The 12907-nt window shown below is 40.2% G+C and overlaps 1 long non-coding RNA gene across 1 annotated transcript in view; it reads right to left on the bottom strand.

Annotated features, from left to right (window-relative positions):
• Positions 1-2655: 2655 nt before the first annotated feature.
• LOC117092241 overlaps positions 2656-12907 on the bottom strand; it is a 54361-nt gene continuing 44109 nt past the window's right edge. The window contains exon 3 of the long non-coding RNA XR_004440693.1: positions 2656-2799. This is a non-coding gene — a long non-coding RNA (uncharacterized LOC117092241). The remainder of the gene's footprint in view (positions 2800-12907) is intronic.

Raw genomic sequence — 12907 nt, 5'->3', positions numbered from 1 at the left:
TAAACTATTCCAGGACTGGATATATTTTTTGTCTAGTGATAAGAAACTGGAGAGAAACAAAACAAAACAGGGAATACGTAAAACACCTTTAACATGAATGGAAAACAAAAGAAACTATAGAAAAAATGTTTTTTTTTTTTTTTAAAAAGACACTGCAGAAAACAAATTTAAGAATATATTACTTTGTACTCTCCAAATTTTCAAAGGAATATAGGCTTTGTATAATTAGGGATTAGAGATAAAATAGTAAAACTGAAAATTAATATTTGATATGTGATGGAAGCTTGCTGAGAAGCACACAATTTTTGAATAGTAAAAGGCAAATGTATCTATTTTATCTTAAACTTTAATTTTATGTTCAGGGCTACATGTGCAAGTTTGTTATATAGGTAAATTGTGTATTGCAGTTTGGTGTACAGAATATTTTGTCATCCAGCTAATAAGCATAGTACTGGTAGGTAGTTTTTCAATCCTCACCCTCTTCCCACTCTTTACCCTCAAGTAACACCTGGTGTCTACTGTTCCCTTCTTTGAGTCCATGTGTACTTAATTTTTAGCTTCCACTTATAAATGAGAACATGATATTCGGTTTTCTGTTCCTGTATTAGTTCGCTTAGAAAAGGTCCTCTAGCTGCATCCGTGTTACCACAGAGGACATGTTCTCATTCTTTTTTATGGCTGCATCGTATTCCATGGTGTATATGTACCATATTTTCTTTATCCAGTTTACTGTTGATGGGCACCTAGGTTGATTCCATATCTTTGCTATTGCAAATAGTGCTGTGATGAATGTACATGGGCTTGCATTTTTATGGTAGAAACATTTATATTCCTTTGGGTATATACCCAGTAATAGGAGTCATGGGTGAGAGGGTAATTCTGTGTTATGTTCTTTGAGAAATCTACAAATTGCTCTCCACAATGGCTGAACTACTTTACATTCCCACCAGCAATGTACAAGTGTTCCATAAAAGGAGAATTTTAGAAGGACTAAAGCTATAATCACAGATTTAATCACTAAAGTATTAATGATCATATTTGGATGTATCAGAAATTAAATCAGTGTTATGGAGGTCAAACTCGAAAATATTTCAGGATTGAGGAAAGAGATAAAAATGAAATCCTGATGATATACATTGAAGAGAAAGAATAATGGTCTAACATATAGATAATTGGTGTGTCTGCTGAAGAGAACAAATCAAACAGGGTTATGTAAAATGTGATAAACAAAATATTTCCATTGAATGTGTTGAATGAGATTGAGTCAAGTCATACTTCTGCAGATTAGAGACACCAATAAGTACATGTGGTAAGAGAAATAGACTACTGGCTTCTACAGTTAACATAGTGAAAGTTTCTCCTTTGAAGGAGAAGGAGAGATGACTATGAGTTCTGTCCTATTTTTGTTGCAGAAAAGAATACTTCAAAACTTAAAACAGGCTAGGTACAGTGAATCACGCCTATAATCCCATCACTTTGGGAGGCCAGAGCAGGAGGACCCCTTGAGTCCAGGAGTTCAAGACCTATGTTACCTGGGCAACATAGGGAAACCCCATCTCTACTAAAAATAAAAAAAAAAAAGCATCAACATGTGGTGGTGCACACCTGTAGTCCCAGCTATTTGGGAGCTTGAGGTGGGAGAATCACTTGAGCCTGTGGAGGGGGGAGGTTGTGGATGCAGTGAGTCATGATCCTGCCATTGCACGGCAGCCTGGGCAACAGAATGACACTTTGTCTCAATAAATAAATAAATAAATAAATAAACAAACAAACAAACAAACAAACAAAAATTAAAACAACAACCATTTTATTTTGCTTATATATTTTGTGGGCCAGAGTTTGAAAAGAGCTCAGTGAAGGTAGTGTAAGAGACAAAATTCACTTGGCAATTAAAGATGCAATTTTGCATATTCAGAGTAATGCAAAAAATAAGAGGATGGGGAATATTAATAATGAGAACCATCATAGAGAAAAGAAGGGAGGCCTGGGGATTTATAGAAGTAGGTAAACACAGAAGTTATCCACGAGTTTTATGGGAGTCATGGTGTGGGATCAAGAGGGTTTTATCTTGGAATATATGAGGGGAGGATGGTTCTTTGTGCCAAGTTGCTTCCTGTCACAGAAAAGGTGGGAAGATTTCTTGACCATCACTGTTTTCTAAACACTGTCAATGGTTTATTTCTGCCCCATTACATCTGGGAACTTACCTGGGAATATATGACGGCTGAAGACGACTGAGGCTAAAAGCTGAAATCATATGAAGGCTGCTTTATGCACACATTTGGTGCTCTGGCCAGGATAGCATCAGTGCTAGGACTGCAAATTAGAATGTGGTCTCTCTGTGGAGCATGGTGGTTTCAGGATGGCCAGATTTGCTACAGAGTAGTTCAAGCCTTCAAGTGTGAGTTTTCCAAGTAAACTAAACAGAAATTTAATTTCCTATTGTTACCCAGTCTTGCAAAGCATAAAACACTATGCCCACCCTATCCTAGTGACCTGAGCAGTCACAAGCCTTGACTAGACTCTGGATGAGGAGAACAAGATGCCCAACTTTCAAATAAGAAAGTATGACCTTTTGGAAAAAAAATACCCGAAACTAGCACATTGGCTATGAATTATTTATATTCTGACACATAAAACAATGCACTCATTCCCAGTTCTGAGATCCCAAAGTCTCATCAAAGTGCAGCACCAATTCAAAGCCTAGGGTCTGGTCATCTAAATCAGGTACAGGTGCAGATGAAGCTCTTCAGGTGTGAGTCTTTAAGTGTGGTTCCTCTCCATCTGAAGACCTGTGAACTAAAGAGACAAGTTATATCTGACGCACCCATCAAGCAAACAATAGTGGGCAGGCATGAGAAACCTACAGATACTCTCATTCCAAACAGGAAAATGGAGGGCACACAGTAGTCACTATTCCATAACAATTCTGAAACTGAGTTGTGCATGTGTTGCTGATTCCCTGATTTGAGCTCTGTCCTATTCCTTGGGAGTTGATATATTACTCAAGGTTATCGAGAGAAACAGAACCAATAGGATGTGTGTATACGTAGAGATTTACTTTAAGTAATTGGCATATGTGATTGTGAAGCTGTAAGGAAAATGAATGTGCTGTGGTCAAGAATAGACTGAGACAGACATCTGATCAGGTATGATTCAGTGAGTTTGGAGCGCAGGTGCACAACTCTGTACATTATGTAACCACACCATGTGAGACGCATAAGGTGATCACCCATGTCAGCTCATTCTTGGCTCAGAGCCACTATTGTCTGTAAAAGGTATAATTACCCTGCTAATGCTGTACATATGACTCGGCTCATGCCCAGGCTCAGCTCCTGCCTGGGCTTGCTTGCGCCCAGGTTTGGTTGCACCCACAGAAAGAGTAAAGCCATGTTGAAACTGTCTACAATTCCTCGAGTGTTTTACCAGCTACCTACCACTTGCCCACTGACTCCCCTCAGACCTCAGTTAGAACCTGACAATTGTCATCACAAACAGGATCCTGAGCTGTGATGCTCAGGTGGGCTCTAGCAGAAACCTAGGGGGTGGTAGATGGGTCCCCACAAGCATGGAGAAGGCGCTGAGGCAGCTGGAAGCACAGAGCACCGAGAAGGAGTGAGCTTTTGCTGACAGAGTTGGATGGGCATTTTTGGCTGTGCCACAAGAAGTACACACCCAGTCCCTGAGGGATGCAGCATGGGTAAGGGCCCTCCAGATGCTGGTGGGGCACCTGGAGGCCCAGCTACACAACTCAGAAAAACACTTAGAAGCTACCATGAATGGGGACCTCCAGGCACAGGCAGGACACCTGCAGGGCCAGCTACAGAGTTTGGAAAAGAAATTAGAGGCTGCTGTGAATACAGGCCTGGGTCCATCATCTCAACCAGAGACCCCCACTCAGTCTGATAAAGCTGGAGAAGGTGCAGATAGTTCATGGTACCCACAGCCCCTACAGTTTTCCAGGGTGGCCTATTAGAAAGCCTGATGAAATTTGGCAGATGGCGGTGGGCTGTTGGGAACTGAATAAAGTAACACCCCCTTGCATGCAGCTGTACCGTCAATCATGGATTTGACAGACCGTTTGATGGTGGAACTGGAACAGTACCATTATGCAGTGGACTTGGCCAATGCATTTTTCTCCATAGACAAAGCTCCAGAGAGCCAAGGACAGTTCGCCTCTATGTGGGATGGGCGACAATGGACTTTTACAGTGTTGCCACAGGGCTGTGTGCATAGCCCCACCATATATCATGGTCTTGTTGATGATATTATGTTAACCTTTGATTCTCTTGAAAATTTAGAGGTGGCAATGTTTCTCTTGCCTAGAATTAAGATACTGCAGCTGATACCGCCTTCCCGGCAGCCAAATGGGTCTGCAGTAGGCACAGCTCCTCATAAACTCATAGGCACAACTCCTATGAGTAGTTAACCAGGGGTGCCTGTTTGAGCTGGATGTGCGTGTGACCATAGATGGTTTCAACTGGGGTCTGTGGCAGCATATGGAGTGCTTGAGAATGCCAGTGGGCTTTGGGTCCCAACTATAGAAGGGATCTGAGCTCCAGTATTCCTTGATAGAGAAACAGCTAGCAACTATATATGCCACCCTTCAGGCTTGTGAGAGTGTGACAGGAAAGGCTGCAGTCGTGTGGATAACTTACTCAATAGCAGGATGGGTGCGTTCATGAGTAACAATTCCCTGGACTGGGAGAGCACAGATACTCACCTTAGTAAAGTGGGGTGCTTACTTACAACAGCGAAGTACACTGAATACAAGCCCCTTAACAGCAGAATTGCAAGAGGTCTTGGGACCTTTTGTCTTAATGCAAGATAAGGCCATGCAGCCTGAGGCACCCCTAGACCCCAAGCCTTCACCATTGAAGAAAGGGTCCTGGGAAGAATTGATATTGTGGTCTTGAGTCTATGGAATACCTTCTTTTTGTGGGGACCTCAATTTTTTTTTTCTTAAGGCCTCCAATTGATTGGAAAAAGCCCACCCACACTCTGGAAGGCATTATGCTTTACTCAAGGCTTCTAGGCTTCGCAACTTCTTCTAGGCTGGTATTTGACAAAAAAAACAAAAACAAAAACAAACAAAACAAAACTAGGTACCATGTTCTAGCCAGTTGATATATAAACTTAACCATCACATTGTTTTTTCTGATTCCAACCTCTGAATCATCCTTCCTTTTCCAAAGAAAATTAGATTGCAAATGAACGGGCTTCTGGATCTGAGAGTCCAAGACCTCTGTTTGCTCCATGTTTTATATTGTTTTATACTGTCTCTGTCTTTTTGGGGTAAAGCTTTTTCTCTTCTTCCTCCGCCTCATCATATAAAAGCTAACTATTAAAAATCTGTACCCTTCTAGGTGTGCTACATGAATTAACTCATTTAATCCTCACAACAGCCTTATGAGATAGATATAATGATTATCTCTTCTCTTTCGGGCAGAAAATGAAGCAAATGGGAAATAACTTGCACAAAATTGCACAGCTTACTCAGCAGGGTTGGGATTCTAACAGGCATTTTGTCCACAGACTTGCAGCAACTATACATAGCATTGGACATATTGAAGCAAATACTTCCTTTCGGGGACTGACTCACCTTCTCTCAATCAACAGGGACAGTGCATTTCCAATAATTTGTTAAAATGTAATGAACATGTTGGAGGCAATTGTCTTGGTTATGAAAACAGACATCTGTCAACTTTAGTTAGAGCCTCTGGAAATGTCATCAAAGAACAAGCCTGACCATAGATTGTCTTGATGGAGGAAATCCAGGGGAGGAAATTGGCCCTAAATACCCTAATATGTGGAAATCACAGGTGGAACAGGGCAAGATCTTCTCATTTTATTATTTCTTTATATTCTTTGAAGAAAAGAGAAAAGGCTGTAGCAGTGAGCATTCATTGTTTAATTACAGTACTTCTCACATCCAAATAATTGGCCATTCTCCTGCATTTTCAATAAGTTGCAAATATATGTCTATATCTATACTTGTCTATCTGTATAGCTGTAATTATATATATATATATTAGCTGTAATTATATATATATATATCAGAACATGAAGAAGAAAGTAGTGAGACACAATGTAAAACTGGATTTTAATTTTTGAACTTTGTCTTTTTCTCCTTTTTGTTCCTTTCCTCCTCCCCTTTTGATTTCTCTATCTTACCTTTTTTTGTTTTTTGTTTTTTTTTCAAACCCATTTCCCTTTATCTTTCCTTAAAAAAATTCTGGAAAAAAAAAAAAAACACCCATGTATATGTTTGCCTTCCTTTATTTTCCAACAAATTGGTTCTTTAAAATCAAGAAGTCAAGAAGGAAAGAGGAGACAAGTGAGGGAGGTGACATCTCTGCAGTGGAAGGTCACGAAGGTCTTCAAAAACTGTCCAGGATTCCAGAGGACATTCTCCCTGGCTTCCCCTTCCCTGCCTGAAGTCAGAGCAGATGCCTCTGCTGGCCAGCCATCTGTTTGGACATGTGCAAGGGCATCTTACAGTTTCCATGTGAGATCTATTTGCCTGCTTCAACAGTGTGCCAGACTGGGGATCTTAAAATCTAGTGTCCAATAGGGTTCTGCCATCATCCATAGCTCTCTTGTTTGTTCCCTTTGCTCTTCCTGGCGTCTACTTTTAAACAGAATTCACACATTATATATAATTGTCTCACTCCTACAATTCAGCTTCTGGGAAAAGGGGCAGTGGAAACCACAGAGCAAGAAAGATGCTAGATCAAAGATACTAGAAAAAATATTATTTTAACAAGGTACAAGTCTGGGCCAGGAGTCAACAATGCAATAACCCCTTCCAGGAGGCATCTCCCCCTAAAATCTTCCCTTATCCTCAGCATTGCTTCTCTTCAGTCCCCTTACTTACACTAAAGATTGAGTCAGAATATATCTGTGACATTCACCATGGAACTCTCCTGAGGCCCCCCATTTCAAAACATTTGAAATACACTGTCCTGGAACATTTGGTGAAAGAGCGATCAAATACCACCCTGCATGCTCCTGATTAATTATCTTGTTAGGAACACACTGTATGTAGCACATTGCATCTAAATGCAAATTTTTGTATTTGAGATTTTTATTAAATTTGATCAGTCAAATGATTGCTTCTTTATGCTGAAAGGGATTGGGACTGATTAGCTGTAGCAGCTCAAATGATCCACAAGGAGACAACTATCTTCTTGCTTAATTTAAAATAGACCCCCTTGTCCCAATTGAGGAAGTAGAAGATAAATAGTACTTTGAGGAGCAAACTGCAATAAGACAATAACAGCAGTGCAGGGCAACTTACCCCAAGACTAGTGATAATTGAGTGCTAACCATTATATTGGTGATTTTCAAATTCTGGGGCCATATTTTGCAGCATTTTACACACACACACACACATACACATACACACCCACAGTGCATTTCACATTTTATGAGTCTTTGCTTTTCTGTATGATTGTACTTTATTTATTTTCCATTCTGCCCTGCTTTACTTTATTCTTTGTTTTTAATGTTTAAATGCTGGTTGCAACCCAGTTAAACCTCTATAAGCAAACTTGATCTTCCATTTAAGAAAAACAGAAAGAAAAGAAAATTCCATTAGAGGCTGCTCCTACTCAAGGCATTTCTAAGTTTCATTAAAACCCCAAATGAATGATGGAAACAGTGTTCCTAAACAATACCTCCAGCCCAAATTGCTCATTATAAAGGGTCAGCCTAAAATCAGATAAAGCAGCAGGGCTGAGAACAGCAACACAAGTGTGTGGAAGAATGTGCTGAAGACGGCAAGCTTGGCAGCAGAAAGTATTCCCTGGCGCGTGGCATTATGTTTAAAATGATGCCAGCTTCCAAGGACATGTTACGTTCTCAAATGTAAGTGCTGGCTGTACTTAAATGGTTTTCCAGCACTGCTCCCCTCCCCATACCCCCTGCTCAGACCCTTAGACCACGGGGTGTCTGGGAGGTGAGATGGCCTCATGTCCAAGGCTGGCCATGACTATCATTTTTCCCACTGCCTTCCAGACTGAGTTAGGCATCATTACCTTTCATGGCATCCTTTTATGGTGGACAGATCTGTTTTACAGATTGTGGCTTGTCAATCACCATGCTTCCTTTGTCAAGAGTAGTTCTCAGTTCATCTGGAGCCCAACACATTAATGTCAAACATTCTATTTTGATGGTGGAAAAAGCATTGATTCAATGTCTTCTCTTTGGAACACAATGGCAGACACATTATTTAATTTAAGACTAATAACCCCATAAAAATGGTAATTAATCCTATTTATATGAAAATGATCTTCAGGAAGGTTGAGCTAAATGTTCCAAAGTTCTGCAGCTAGTGAGTGGTGGGGATGAAAATACAATCCTGCCTGGGTCCCCTGAACATGCTCTTCCTAATATGCATATAGACAGTATAGTTTCGCTTTGAACCAGAGTACCTCAACTGGAACTTTCACAAAGAGAAAACTACTTTTAGCCAACACAGTGTCTCATGCCTGTAATTCCAGCACTTTGGGAGGCCAAAGCAGGAGGATCACTTGAACTTAGGAGTTTGAGGCTGCAGTGAGCCATGATCGTGCAAATGTGCTACAGCCTGCATGACAGTGAGACTCTCCTTCTAAAAGAAAAAAGTAAAGGCAAGCAACTCTTGATCCTGTACTTCCACACTCAAAATTTCCCTATATATCCAAAAACCCTAAGAAGGCATCTGAGATTGAATGAAAGTGGAGTTGGAGATCATGAGACTGAGTTCCTAGATCACTTCATGGGTCAGACAAGATATTTCCCTTGAAACGTGAGCAAAGAGATGAAAAGAGGGGAGTGAAAGGAAGTAGAACTGGAGAGAGAGACATTTAATTAGATACACCACTCGAGGAGAAAAAACTGTAAGATACGTACTCTCAGATTACAGGGGCTGCAATGGAAAAGATTTGATTAAAAATCTGTTGTTCACTTCATTTTCTGTCCTCTTCTCTGAGGTCATTATTCACAGTGCATTTACACTTTACAGATTTGGACTTAGTTCGTGATTAGTTTAGACATGACCTCTTTTCAGAGGCCTAACCTTCTAAAGCTTTCCGTCAAATCAATTTGACGTTTTTATGATTGTTACTTAATGTTTTTGTGTAAGGAAGTTACCTATTTATAATTGAAAACAAGGAGAAACAGTTTTATTGTGGTTTGGGAAATGCTCCTTAGAAGTGGAGCCCTCTGCCAGGTGCTAATTGCATTCCTATTGTATTTTGGCTTCATGCTTCCCACACTAGGGAGAGGAAGAGGGTTTCTGGGGAGCGGGGAGATTTGAAGATAATTGAACAAGGTGAAAATGAATGCTCATTAAATTCCAGAATACAGGAGGACTCATTTCATATGAGAGTGCTGTAAATATGACTTTTAATGAAGTTATGACATGGTTGCCAATAAAAGTCATTTACTCTGCAGTATTACAGTTAATTACACACAGCTGGAGCCATTTATGGCATGTCCCTTGTTAACTTTGCCTTCGCTACAGATTAACCCTTTCAGCACAGGATCAGCAGGAAGCAGGCAGTTTTACACTCAAAGAAAACGTGAAATAAATGTCCCATATGACTCAGGATAATCATCACTAGCTGTAGGAGAACATGCCCACCTATTCCTCTCCTTGGCTGGCCCTTCCTTCCAAGAGCACCTTGGAAGGTGAAATGCAAACAGAGAAGACAGAAGGAGAAAGAGAGATGTGCTTTTTTCTTTTTGAAAAAAAAAGTGAACACTTCTTGATTTGTGGGAAAATTTATAGACATAACCATTTTATTCCTAGTTTTAGGAGCATTTTATTAAATATATGCCACATGTACTGATAGCAGTGTAACTAAAATACTGAAATAAAGCCATCAAGAAATAGTGAAACTGACATGTTATCCTTAGCAGCTTCACCTGTTGACAAAGAGCCTGTTTACAAAGAGCCTGTTCCACAGCTTGGCTGGAAGAGATTTCTGTTTCTGAACATCTTGCATTCTGAGAAGGGTCGATAATCATAGGAGCCTGTAGGAGAATAGTAGTTACAAATAAGCAAGGCATCCCGGTTGGTTGTACCAGAAGCCAGAATAAAAGCACCTCCTAAAGCCCTGTTTCCTGAATGCATCATGAAGAGCAGGAAGACCCTATTTTTTATTTATTAAGATAATTTCAACTATAGATGCAGCTTTCTACCTTCATTCTTGGAGTATCATTGCTGTGAAAAACTAGAGCTGTGCCATGCCATGTTTTTATTATAGGGTGGGAGTAGGGGAGGACCTTACTCTGTGACCAAAATTGTCATAAGGTTTTGGTTTGGATTTTGATTTGTGTTAACAGTTTTCTGTCCATGAGTATTCAGCTGTCCAAGTCACCCAGATGTGGTGCTGGTATCTTCGTGGGACCACTCTAATTGGTTGTCTGAATGAGCTGTCACAGACAGTAATGTCAGAATCTCGCTGAGTTCATTCCTGGATTATTTCTGGTTCACAACTGTGTGGTTGACTGGTTTATCTCTGGTTCGTGACTGATCTGAATTAGTTCTGTCATTAATTAGTGGCCATCTGTTTCTCTCCACCAGTGTTAAGTGCTAAGAGGTTGATTCCATGTTGTATGTCTACAGGATTTCGCAAAATTCCCATCAACTCTGGCCTTCCTCTGCTTTTACAACTGTTTCAAGGGAGCAGTTATTTTATGAGACCACAACCCACTCTAAACATTTGGTGGAGAAAATCTCTCCAAGTCACATCATACATCATTGATCTTTTTCTTGGTGGGAAGGGAGAGTGGGGGAACACAGAAAGCACCTTCAAATGGCTTGTCTCAAATTATCTCGTCTGTTGGGGGGTTGCTTGTGTTAGGATGCAGAAAAGAATACCTCAAAGTGAAGGCCTCAGAGGCAAAAGTTTTTCTCTCATTTTGTTTTACACTCTTGTCTCTCAAGTCCTATTTTCCCCCAAGGCTACCCATAGAACCTAGAATCCCTCTTCCCCAAGGTGAGTGAGTCATAGAAACCAGAACTCCTTTACTCCAAAGCCAGTCATAAAACCTAAAATCATTTCTCTAACTTTTCCCTCACCTTTCTGTGTGAAAATTGGGTATAAATAAATAATCTGACCTACCTTGTTTGACAGTAGGCATAAGAATCCCATTGTACATAAATGGTTCTGTTACAAAGATACATGCACACATATCTTCATTGCAGCATTATTTACAATAGCAGAAGTCATGTAATCAACCTAAATGTCCATCAATGGTATAAGGAAAATGTGGTACATATACACCATGGAATACTATGCAGTCATAAAAACCTAAACGCCCCATCAATGGAATAAGGAAAATGTGGTACATATACACCATGGAATACTATGCAGTTATAAAAAGGAATCAGATCATATCCTTTGTAGGAATATGGATGGAGTTGGAAGCCATTATTCCCGACAGGCAGGTTAACACAGGAACAGGAAACCAAACACTGTTAAGTATGTTTTCACTTATAAGTGGAAGCTGGCTGATGTGATCACATGGACATGTGTGGGGAGGGGGTACCAAAACACACTGGACACCTATGGTGGGGTAGGGAGAGGGAGATCATCAGGAAGAATAGCTAATGAATGCTGGGCTTAATACCTGGGTGATGGGACGATCTGTGTAGTAAATCACCAAGGCACACGTTTACCTGTGTAACAAACCTGCATATCCTGCACATATACCCCTGAACTTAATATAAAAGTTGTGAAAAAAACCCATTCCAGAGAGGGTCCTGCCCCACATCCAGAAAGAAGGAGTGCTGTTCAGAGAGGCCAAGAAGAATCTAGACAGACAGGCCTCGCAGTCTATCAGCATCAGGTTATACCCTTTTTGCCCAATCATATTTCTACATGGCTGTCCAAATGTTGTTAAACCTAAGCCCATAAATGGACAATTTCCCTTGCATCTTTGAGTCTTCATTCTGAAGGCTCCTGGATATTCTCATTAAATACATTTGTACGCCTTTTCTCCAATTAATCTGCTTATTGTGAGCTGAGTTTTCAGCAAATTCCCAGCACTTGCATACCATTCCCCTGTATACTGGCTTTTGTAAAAGCGGATTTTTCTGATGCTGTCCTGTGTGTGTCTGTAAGAAAATCCTCTTCACTCTTTACAGAGGGAACAGAATTACAATGAATGGTCTGTTTCTAATTAAAACCCCTCTCCATTTGTAACTAGATTTTTTTTAAGGGACATGTTTAGACATTTGCTGATCATAAGAATCTGCCATATTTCCACACCCCAAGACAAACACACACATCTTCCATTAAAGGGGAGAAAGCGTAGGCAAATATTTTTACAAACTGAAACGGTTTGACATGGTTTGCAGAGCACAGGGCCTGGCTTGGCTTGTCTATCGGATTGTGGATAAACCTGAAGGATGATGGAATGTGAATGCAGATGGAATTCACAGGGTTTATCTGGAGTCTGAAGACCTCTTATCAATGAGCACCTTCCTAAAAAATTAAATGGCATCTATATAACCTGGCCTTTTCTTGATTTTCTCTTGAAAGATATTAAGAGTTACCCCCTCTGAGAATAAACTAGAAATCTCTACCTTAGTAGCGTGGCACCCAGACAAAGATCCCTATGTGAGGTTCAAACCCCAAATATTTCCCACTTGTCCAAGATTTTGATAAGATTAGTCTGATGCATAATTTAAAATATTTTCTGAGCATAGCTCTAATATACCTTTGTCTAACTCTGAAGGATGTTAACAAATTAGAATACAGCATCTTAAATTTAAAGAAGAGAAGGAAGAAATTGAATTGTTAATGCTTTAAGTACACTGGCCTTTTAAGAAAAATCTCCCTACCAGCTCAGGAAAAGTCAAGCTGTGTTGGCAATGAAAAATTACTAGATAAGAAACAAAGAAATGCAAATG

Source organism: Trachypithecus francoisi, unplaced genomic scaffold, assembly GCF_009764315.1.
Source record: "Trachypithecus francoisi isolate TF-2019V2 unplaced genomic scaffold, Tfra_2.0 Contig01440, whole genome shotgun sequence".
NCBI lineage: Eukaryota > Metazoa > Chordata > Mammalia > Primates > Cercopithecidae > Trachypithecus > Trachypithecus francoisi.
This window is presented reverse-complemented; position numbering and strand designations above follow the sequence as displayed.